The sequence below is a fragment of the Rattus norvegicus genome, chromosome 6 (assembly GCF_036323735.1).
Source record: "Rattus norvegicus strain BN/NHsdMcwi chromosome 6, GRCr8, whole genome shotgun sequence".
Classification (NCBI taxonomy): Eukaryota; Metazoa; Chordata; class Mammalia; order Rodentia; family Muridae; genus Rattus; species Rattus norvegicus.
Genome location: NC_086024.1, coordinates 142,581,743 through 142,591,900, shown reverse-complemented (window position 1 = coordinate 142,591,900; position 10,158 = coordinate 142,581,743).

Here is a 10,158-nt window from a genome sequence, read left to right as displayed (position 1 = left end):
GAAAAATTTGTTCATCCATTGCAGTTCATATCACAAACTTAAGATAATAATATACTTTTATGCCCTCTATGGACAAAGCATCTGAAATGCAACATCTGCGTTCTTAGGCATGATATTCAGTCTTCTGAAGAGTCTATAGTATGGCTTTTCAATATTCAGGAACCAGCGTTTGGCTCTCTGGTCCCTCCATCGAAATTTGGCAACTTAGCCTTTGTGTCATCCATTCCAGGGTCTTTGGCTTCTTTTAAACACTTTCTCCTGCCTGATGAGGATGTATATGATGGTACATGTCATGGAGACAATTTCAGAAATTCTTTTTCAAGATATGTAATATATTCATATATAAACAGTAATTTTAACATTGACAACCCCCTGGAAAAAGGACGTAAGCATTAGTGCAGGCCTTATTGCCCATTCTACCCTTGAAGGTTCAGGGCTGCAGATGGCACTCAACATTCAGGGATTGGTTTCTCTTTCTTGTGTCGCTGCACCTTTGTGCTGAGATCTTATTTTACGGTTTGGACATACCTTGATATTTTAAATTTTCAAACGTTTCAAAATAATAAGATGCTTTGCTCATAAAATGAATGTGATTGTTTTGGGTGTAGATTTCTTTAATGCAATCAGTCATACACTTAAGATTTTTTCCATATATTCAGTCACACTCATGCTAACAAGCCACTGCATAAAGTTGACCAAATTCAGGCAAGTCTTATTCTCTTTAAGTTCTAAACCATCAATGCTGACACAATGAACAAAGAAGAGTGCATTGTATTTGAACATTTCTGAATGCAAGAAAAAAATGCCCTAACCTTGCCTGCTGTGCCTTTCAGCATCCACTCCCCACTGTGCCTTCTTCCAAGATCATCAGCATCTAAGAGAGTTGAATAAACTTCTCCATGCTTAGAGTTTATGATTTCTGCTGTTGATTTTAAAGTTGTCACAAATACAGGTAAATATGAAGATGAAGCTGATGATTGTTGAATAAATAGCAATTTCAAATATGTGAGCCAGGAAATGGACATATCAGTAAAGTCGGTGAAATCACTCTCTTTTATGGAATTATAGTATTCATAATTGAGATGGCATATAGTCTTATAGTATGTAAGAATTTTATACTTACTGTACCAATTTAGTGGAAAATAAATAGTGATAAGACTACACAGGACCTAGAAACAAACTGTAATCAAGGTAGGAGTAAAATGTTTGTTGCCTTTGAGCTTTTCATCTGTCTGCCATGAAGAAACACCGGGAAAAGATTCATAGATGAGTGAACAGAGTCATGACCCTGTATGTCAGAGTGATGGTCTCTATCAATTCTAATGCACCCCAACATCACACATCAGAAGTGTTGTCTACTGAGGAACCTGGTCTTCTGTGTTATCTACTTTCTATGGGAAGCCAAATGAACTCTCATGAGGGATCCTGCATCTCGCATCATAGACTGATACCTCTTGAGTCCTAAAAGTTAAGTACACCAGCAGAGTCAGCACCTGGAGAGGGAATGCAAATCTTTCCTGGATCCACCCAACCTTGGGTTGAAAAGCCCAAGCTGGGTCTCTGTACTCACTGATGTGAAGGCATGGTCAGGCTTACTTCCTAATTCCTGCTGCTGATTGTCCCCTCATATGAGTGCCAAGGCTTCCTAAGGGATGAACTTTTCAATCATCACCTGTTCCAATCTTACTTTCTCCCCTCTCTTTCTTCACAGATATCCTGTCTCAGGTTACTTTGAAAGAATCTGCTCTGGGATATTGCAGCCCTCCCAGACCCTCAGTCTGACTTGCTCTTTCTCTAGGTTTTCACTGAGCACTTCTGGTATGGTTGTGAGCTGGATTCGTCAGCCTCCAGGGAAGAGTCTCGAGTGACTGGCAGCCATTGATTTGGATGGTGATAAGTACAACCCATCTCTGAAGAGCCGGATCACAATCTCCAAGGACACCTCCAACACCTGAGCATTCCTCAAGATCACCAGTGTGGACATTGCAGATACTGCCACATACTACTGTGCTCGGAGAGCACACTGACACAGCCTCAGTTTTCAGCTGTACAGTATTTCAGCCTACTTCTCAGCTCTGTTCCTTCCTATTATATCATAAGAGGGTAGCTCCATCGCTTTCCTGCTGGCCTCTGTGGTTTCCTTTTTGCTCTTATTTTAATAGCTTTTTATTCCTGTTTTTCACCCTAATTTCTTACTAAGATGTTCATAAATGATTCTGTCTGTGTCTTGTTTTATAAGGTTGAAGGATATTTGGTGCCTATATCATGTCGTTCAGAGCTATGATTACATTCAGTCTTAGGCTTCAAATTCTCACAGCTGAAGATTCCAAATTATTGTAATGTTTATCTTCAATAAAGTGGTGCATATGGTGAAGATGGGAATTACTGAATGAGTATTCCCAAATTGAATCATTGATCAAAGAGTGTCCATAGATACTCCCAAATAACTCAGGCTGTACTGAAGATTATTGGTTTCTATCCACAAAGTAATTTTAACACCTTATGGTTTAAGACAATACATATATCTTATTGAATACAGAAAAGTTGAGCCCGTGTCAAGTAGAAGAAGCTTCACTCCTACCGATTTGTGTACATAGAACTGGACATACATTGTAGGTATCAGATGAGAAAGATAATCATCAATCTAGCTATAAACTTCATCATGTCCAATAGTTAGTTGCCTCTAGGTTATACTGACACAAAGGGTACAGAAATGTGGGATTGAATATTTGTGCTTTGACAGAATTTAAGGACTATGAAATTAGTGTTAGGGTGGTTAGGGTTAAGGATACAAAGCTACATGGCTAACGCTGCTAGAATTGCCAATAAACTGAAATTGGATAGGCCATGGGCCTAAGGAAAAATCATGTGCCATTGTTCTGATATGGCAGCATAGCAATAAAATGATTTTTATTTACATAACCATACACTTATACCAGTAACTCATCTAAAAAGCTGCCCTCTCCTCTGAACACACAATACAAGTCCCTCCTTCTATTCCTTCTATTCTAGGTGGATATCCTACAACCCTGGTTCATCAAATCTCTGCTGTGTTAGGGGCATCATATCCCACTGAGGTCAGACAAAGAAATCCAGAAAAGGGAATGAATTACAAGAGAGGTAGCACCGTTAGGGGCACATTCCACTCCTGTTATTGGGGGACCTAAATGTAGATTGAGCTACCCATTTGCTGGGCACCTTGGCCTAGCCCATGTATACTCTTTGGTGTCACAGTCCCAGAAAGACCCTGCAATGATATAGTGGGTCTCATTGCAGATCTGTAAGACCCAGACCTTTTATCTCATAGGTCTTTTATGTTTTCCCCAAGTAGAAGTTTTTCTAACTATCCATTCATTTAATGTAGGCATATTTCAGCACTATGTTCTAAGGGTCAGACAGGTCTTGAGCTGCTTCAATATTTCTGTTATTGATATCAACAGTCTCACTCCTATGTACAATTATGGTGTAAGTCTTTTTACTCTGTCTATTACACAATGTAGGGTGTGTCATTTACCCTCTGAACACAGGTGCTCTGCCCTGGGGTAGGCTGATGAAGACAGGAAAAGAATCTTATCTCCTGTTTTTACCTTTATAGAAATGGGAAGCAGTAGAGCTGGAATGAACTGCCACTAAGGAGGAATCTGACTTTGAGAGGATATTATAGTAGTATTGGCACATCTTAAAATCGCTGATGCATAAATCATCCTTAGGTAAACTAGAGCCACTTTTTCTTTAAACGGAGCTCTGTGAACACTGAAGTTAAAGGAAGAAGTTATTTCATAAGCCAGACTGTGCAACTTAAGGTGAGCCATGACAAACCTAACTGCGTGGGAACTCAGGAACAGCAGGGGGCACCATGAGGCCAAGAATCACCATAGAGAGAGGGGTTGTGTGTGGAAGGGACTCTATGTCCTCTTTTGTTTCCTCCCTTAAGTGTGTTAGTGTGTTAACTGCTCTGCCCTGCTGTGATTGGCATGTGATGTCTTTATGTTCAACCTCCATAAAGATTCTTTTTTAAATAGGCAAAAATGTATGTTCACTTCTTTTTAATTGCTTCTTATGATTTTTGAAAAAAATCATGCAGTATATTTTAATAACTCTTTCCCTCATCCTCAACTTTTTCCAGAGCCTTTCTACCTACCAACTCCCTGAACTACACACCTTTTGTTTCCTTTTTGAAAAAACCAAAATAGGCAGAAAATTAAAAGGTGATTAAAAGCAATCAAAAATTAAACAAAGCAATCTAAAAACAAGTCAGAGAGAGAGAGAGAGAGAGAGAGAGAGAGAGAGAGAGAGAGAGAGAGAGAGAGAATAGACTTGCAGAGATTCATTAGAGCATATTTCAACTATTGCAGAGTCTGGATATTCCACTGAGGATGTAAAGAACTCTGCTTGTGTACCCTTCAGTTTCAGGGAGAGTAGGTAGACATCCCCCATTCACCACTCCACACTGCCTATGCCAGCCATAGTCCTAGCTCATGGACTGCTCTGGAACTTATGGTGTAAAACATGACTATAACTTTCATAGGTTTCCCAATACTGCAAAACGTTGATGGATGTGTTAGCATTCTTATGCTATTATTTTTTCATGTCTCTAACTCCCAGGGGAATAAACTGTTTTATGACATATTTTGAATGTTATTTATGGAAGTGAGCAGTGTGGAAATGGCCTGGTTTCAAAAGTTTTGTGCCTGTTGAAACATTCTGGCTTTTATTAGTACCTCATAAAAAGCAAAATCTTATTCTGTCATGATCTCCACGATCTCCAATCTCACACTGAAAGGCCATTTTCACACCAACAGGTACAAAACTCTGTCTTGTCTTTGATTTTTCTTGTCCACAGCTCATTTTCCCAGGACATATCATCAGGGGCTATGATAGTAGACATTTTTCATGGTTGATAAATCTTAATAAAATTGATTGTTGAAAGCTTACCATTACCACTCTTCTCACTCTCCACTCTCCTGAGAGTGACCTTTCCTCCCATATCCATAGTGTCTTTTATTATTATACACACACACACACACACACACACACACACACACACACACAGAGAGAGAGAGAGAGAGAGAGAGGGGGGGGGGGAGGGAGAGAGAGAGAAAGAGAGAGAGAGAGAGAGAGAGAGAGAGAGAGAGTCCAAATGTCCCATACATGATTCCATTTAGTATTGTCATACACTTTCAGGGCTGATTCTAATATTAGATACTTCTTTAATAAGCAAGTTCATTCTGTTGTATATGTGTTGGTTTTTGGCAATTTGACTAAGGTGATAAGGGATGAAGAACAGAAACACTGGCCTGGGCAATCACTGCTTACTTTGTGGAGCAATGTGAACTGCACGACAAAATCCAGAACCTCAGAGCTTGTATGATGTACTGTACGGGGGGAGGAATTAGCTTGCCTCAGTCCAGGAAGAGGAAGCTGTAATTGCTAGTTTTCACACATGCTGGCTCAGTTCATAAACATGAGTAATTGCACGTGCTGTGAATATTCACACTTGCACCAGAAGATTTTGTCTGAACCTGACCCATATGGCCAGGCAATGCAGGTGATTCAGAGTACTCAGCATTTCCTTGGTTTCCCACATAAGTTATTCTTCATGATTCTGACAGAGATATGTCCATCATATTAACAATCAGCCAGTGCTCCACCCAGAGATTCTGTCATTCACAGAATTCTTTCCAAAATGTCACTTCTGACCTTCCGGCCCAGTACCTTTTACTATAGTGGTATGTTCCTGAGGTCATGTCTCTTAGATGGTGCCTTTTCTCCACAAGGTGCACCACCCATTCTGATAGAGATGTGGGTACATGGTACAGCTTCAAGATTTGAGCACATGATTTCCCATGTCAATAACCATCTCTGCTGCTTATGCTGCCGGTGTGGTCTCTCAAGTGATGCTCAAGATTGCTTAACTGTCAGCTCATTCAGTGAATCATGCTGTAGTAATGACTGTATCAAGATACAAGCACCAGTGCCTCAGGGTCTCCTCATTGCTGTTCTCCTCTTGTGGCTGGCTTAGAACATGCAAGTTTCTGATAAGCATCCAGAAGACAACATCAACGAAAAGATAGAGTCAATTTTAAAGTCACCAAGGCCAGGAGCCCATTTGTCTTCAAAAACTTTGACAGTCCCTGCAAGCTTCCCTTCTAAAGAATGTTGTCAATTCTGTAGTATGTTTTTCTCTGTACCAAAATCAGAGGAAAAATTGACACACAATTGTAAAGTGATTTTATTTTATTTTTTTTGGCTTTTTTTTTTATTAACTTGAGTATTTCTTATATACATTTCGAGTGTTATTCCCTTTCCCGGTATCTGGGCAAACATCCCCCTCCCCCTCCCCTTCCTTATGGGTGTTCCCCTCCCAACCCTCCCCCATTGCCGCCCTCCCCCCACCAGTCTAGTTCACTGGAGGTTCAGTGTTAGCAGGACCCAGGGCTTCCCCTTCTACTGGTGCTCTTACTAGGATATTCATTGCTACCTATGAGGTCAGAGTCCAGGGTCAGTCCATGTATAGTCTTTAGGTAGTGGCTTAGTCCCTGGAAGCTCTGGTTGCTTGGCATTGTTGTACATATGGGGTCTCGAGCCCCTTCAAGCTCTTCCAGTTCTTTCTCTGATTCCTTCAACGGGGGTCCTATTCTCAGTTCAGTGGTTTGCTGCTGGCATTCGCCTCTGTATTTGCTGTATTCTGGCTGTGTCTCTCAGGAGCGATCTACATCCGGCTCCTGTCGGTCTGCACTTCTTTGCTTCATCCATCTTGTCTAATTGGGTGGCTGTATATGTATGGGCCACATGTGGGGCAGGCTCTGAATGGGTGTTCCTTCAGTCTCTGTTTTAATCTTTGCCTCTCTCTTCCCTGCCAAGGGTATTCTTGTTCCCCTTTTAAAGAAGGAGTGAAGCATTCACATTTTGATCATACGTCTTGAGTTTCATTTGTTCTAGGCATCTAGGGTAATTCAAGCATTTGGGCTAATAGCTACTTATCAATGAGTGCATACCATGTATGTCTTTCTGTGTTTGGGTTAGCTCACTCAGGATGATATTTTCCAGTTCCAACCATTTGCCTACGAATTTTATAAAGTTGTTGTTTTTGATAGCTGAGTAATATTCCATTGTGTAGATGTACCACATTTTCTGTATCCATTCCTCTGTTGAAGGGCATCTGGGTTCTTTCCAGCTTCTGGCTATTATAAATAAGGCTGCGATGAACATAGTGGAGCACGTGTCTTTTTTATATGTTGGGGCATCTTTTGGGTATATACCCAAGAGAGGTATTGCTGGATCCTCAGGCAGTTCAATGTTCAATTTTCTGAGGATCCTCCAGACTGATTTCCAGAATGGTTGTACCAGTATGCAATCCCACCAACAATGGAGGAGTGTTCCTCTTTCTCCACATCCTCGCCAGCATCTGCTGTCACCTGAGTTTTTGATCTTAGCCATTCTCACTGGTGTGAGGTGAAATCTCAGGGTTGTTTTGATTTGCATTTCCCTTATGACTAAAGATGTTGAACATTTCTTTAGGTGTTTCTCAGCCATTCGGCATTCCTCAGCTGTGAATTCTTTGTTTAGCTCTGAACCCCATTTTTTAATAGGGTTATTTGTTTCCCTGCGGTCTAACTTCTTGAGTTCTTTGTATATTTTGGAAATAAGCCCTGTATCTGTTGTAGGATTGGTAAAGATGTTTTCCCAATCTGTTGGTTGCCGTTTTGTCCTAACCACAGTGTCCTTTGCCTTACAGAAGCTTTGCAGTTTTTTGAGATCCCATTTGTCGATTCTTGATCTTAGAGCGTAAGCCATTGGTGTTTTGTTTAGGAAATTTTTTCCAGGGCCCATGTGTTCCAGATGCTTCCCTAGTTTTTCTTCTATTAGTTTGAGTGTGTCTGGTTTGATGTGGAGGTCCTTGATCCACTTGGACTTAAGCTTTGTACAGGGTGATAAGCATGGATCGATCTGCATTCTTCTACATGTTGCCCTCCAGTTGAACCAGCACCATTTGCTGAAAATGCTATCTTTTTTTCCATTGGATGCTTTTGGCTCCTTTGTCAAAAATCAAGTGACCATTGGTGTGTGGGTTCATTTCTGGGTCTTCAATTCTATTCCATTGGTCTATCTGCCTGTCTCTGTACCAATACCATGCAGTTTTTATCACTATTGCTCTGTAATACTGCTTGAGTTCAGGGATAGTGATTCCCCCTGAAGTCCTTTTATCGTTGACGATAGCTTTAGCTATCCTGGGTTTTTTGTTATTCCAGATGAATTTGCAAATTGTTCTGTCTAACTCTTTGAAGAATTGGATTGGTATTTTGATGGGGATTGCATTGAATCTGTAGATTGCTTTTGGTAAAATGGCCATTTTTACTATATTAATCCTGCCAATCCATGAGCATGGGAGATGTAAAGTGATTTTAAACCATGGTGCCAGTCTTCAGCCAAAAAAGAAACGTAGTCTTGACTTCTGCCTTCCACTTGAGAGACAGAGACTTTTTGTGAGCTGCTTTCAGAGAACTTTTTGTAATTTTATATTCAATGGTATCAAAAACATTGTAGCTTCACATTATTATTTAAAAAGTAGATTTAGATATCTTTCAAAATTGATAGTTTCAGGAAATTTTTGCCATTTAAAATTTTATATAGACACATGCATTCATACATACATATATACATATATATGTATACATATATATATATATGATTTTTAAATTTACGTTTCAAATGTTATTCCCTTTCCTGGTTTCCCATCCATAAATCCCCTATCCCATATGTTTCACTTTCTTCTCTTAGGGTGTTACCCCTCTCCAGACATCCTACTTTCCACCTCCCTTTCCTGATATTTCCCTACACTGGACTCCAGACTTGTCAGGACCAATGGATTCTCTTCCCTTTGGTGTCTGACAAGGCCATTCTTTGCTGTATATGTAGATGGGGCCACATTTGTCCATGTGTAGTCTTTGAGTACCGGTTTAGTCTCTGGGAGTTCTGGAGTTGATAGTTTCCAAAACATGTTCCCAGTTTAAATTTTAAACTTTGATTTATATAGGTATTTATTGGTGAATATATGCACCACATGTGTGCCTCATGCACTTGGAGGTTAAAAGAGGTTATCAGAGCATTTGAAACAGGAGTTACAGCCAGTTATGAGCTTCCTCAAGGGTGCTGGGAATTAAAACTGGGTCCTCTGAAGAGCAGCCAGTGTTGTTCACTGCTGAGCCATCTCTTCAGTCATGACAATAAAGTTTCACTAGATATTTAAAGTCCTTTTTCAGTACCATTACATATGGTAGTGGATATTTATGCTCCATTCATGTCTTGTGAATCACTAGTGATGCTCTGTTCCATTATGGTGGTGCAGATGAGGTGATTCTGTGTAAATGTGACAAATCGTAGTGACTGACTGGTAGAAAGACATGGCATTGTCCTCTGTAGCATGGCAGTCTGATTGTTAACAAATCTGGAAATTTTCAGGAAAGCGAAGATAGTATAACCATATCCTCCTTAAGACTTTACTATAGCCTTTAAATTGTCTATGTGTAAATGTAACTAATTGAATAAATTATAATAGTAGCTACATAAATTTCAAAAACTAAAAGTAAATGTCTGCAAAAACAATGACACCGAGTTCAGTTTCTTGTTGACTACCAACTGCTAATCATGTCTTCCACAATTACTTGTGCTTAGCATCCCTTATGAACTTCATTGGAGGAAACTAATTTTTTCTTTGCGTGTGAGTGTCAATTGCAGAACTTCCTGGCTAGCAGTGAGAGTGTATGTCAATTTCCATCTCCCAACTTGGGGATTTTATCTAGGATAACTTGAATCAGACACTGTGCCTATAGCCAAATTTTCTGTGAATTCGTATGTGCATCCATCCAATTGTGACTGGAAGACACTCCTTCCTTGGAGTCATCCAACATCTCTCGCTCTTATAATCTTCTCAGTCTTAAAAATATTTTCTCTATTTTTATCTCTATTTTACTATATCATGCTTGTAAGTACTGTCCCAATACTAGTTTCTCTGCTTGTTCAATTCAATATATCAAACAAAATATTCAAATCTTGGACAACATATGAATGAAAACATGAATCACTTGCTTTATGGACATGGGTAATGTATAGTGTATATGTTTTCCAGTTCCAGGCAGACACTTACAGGTTACATAA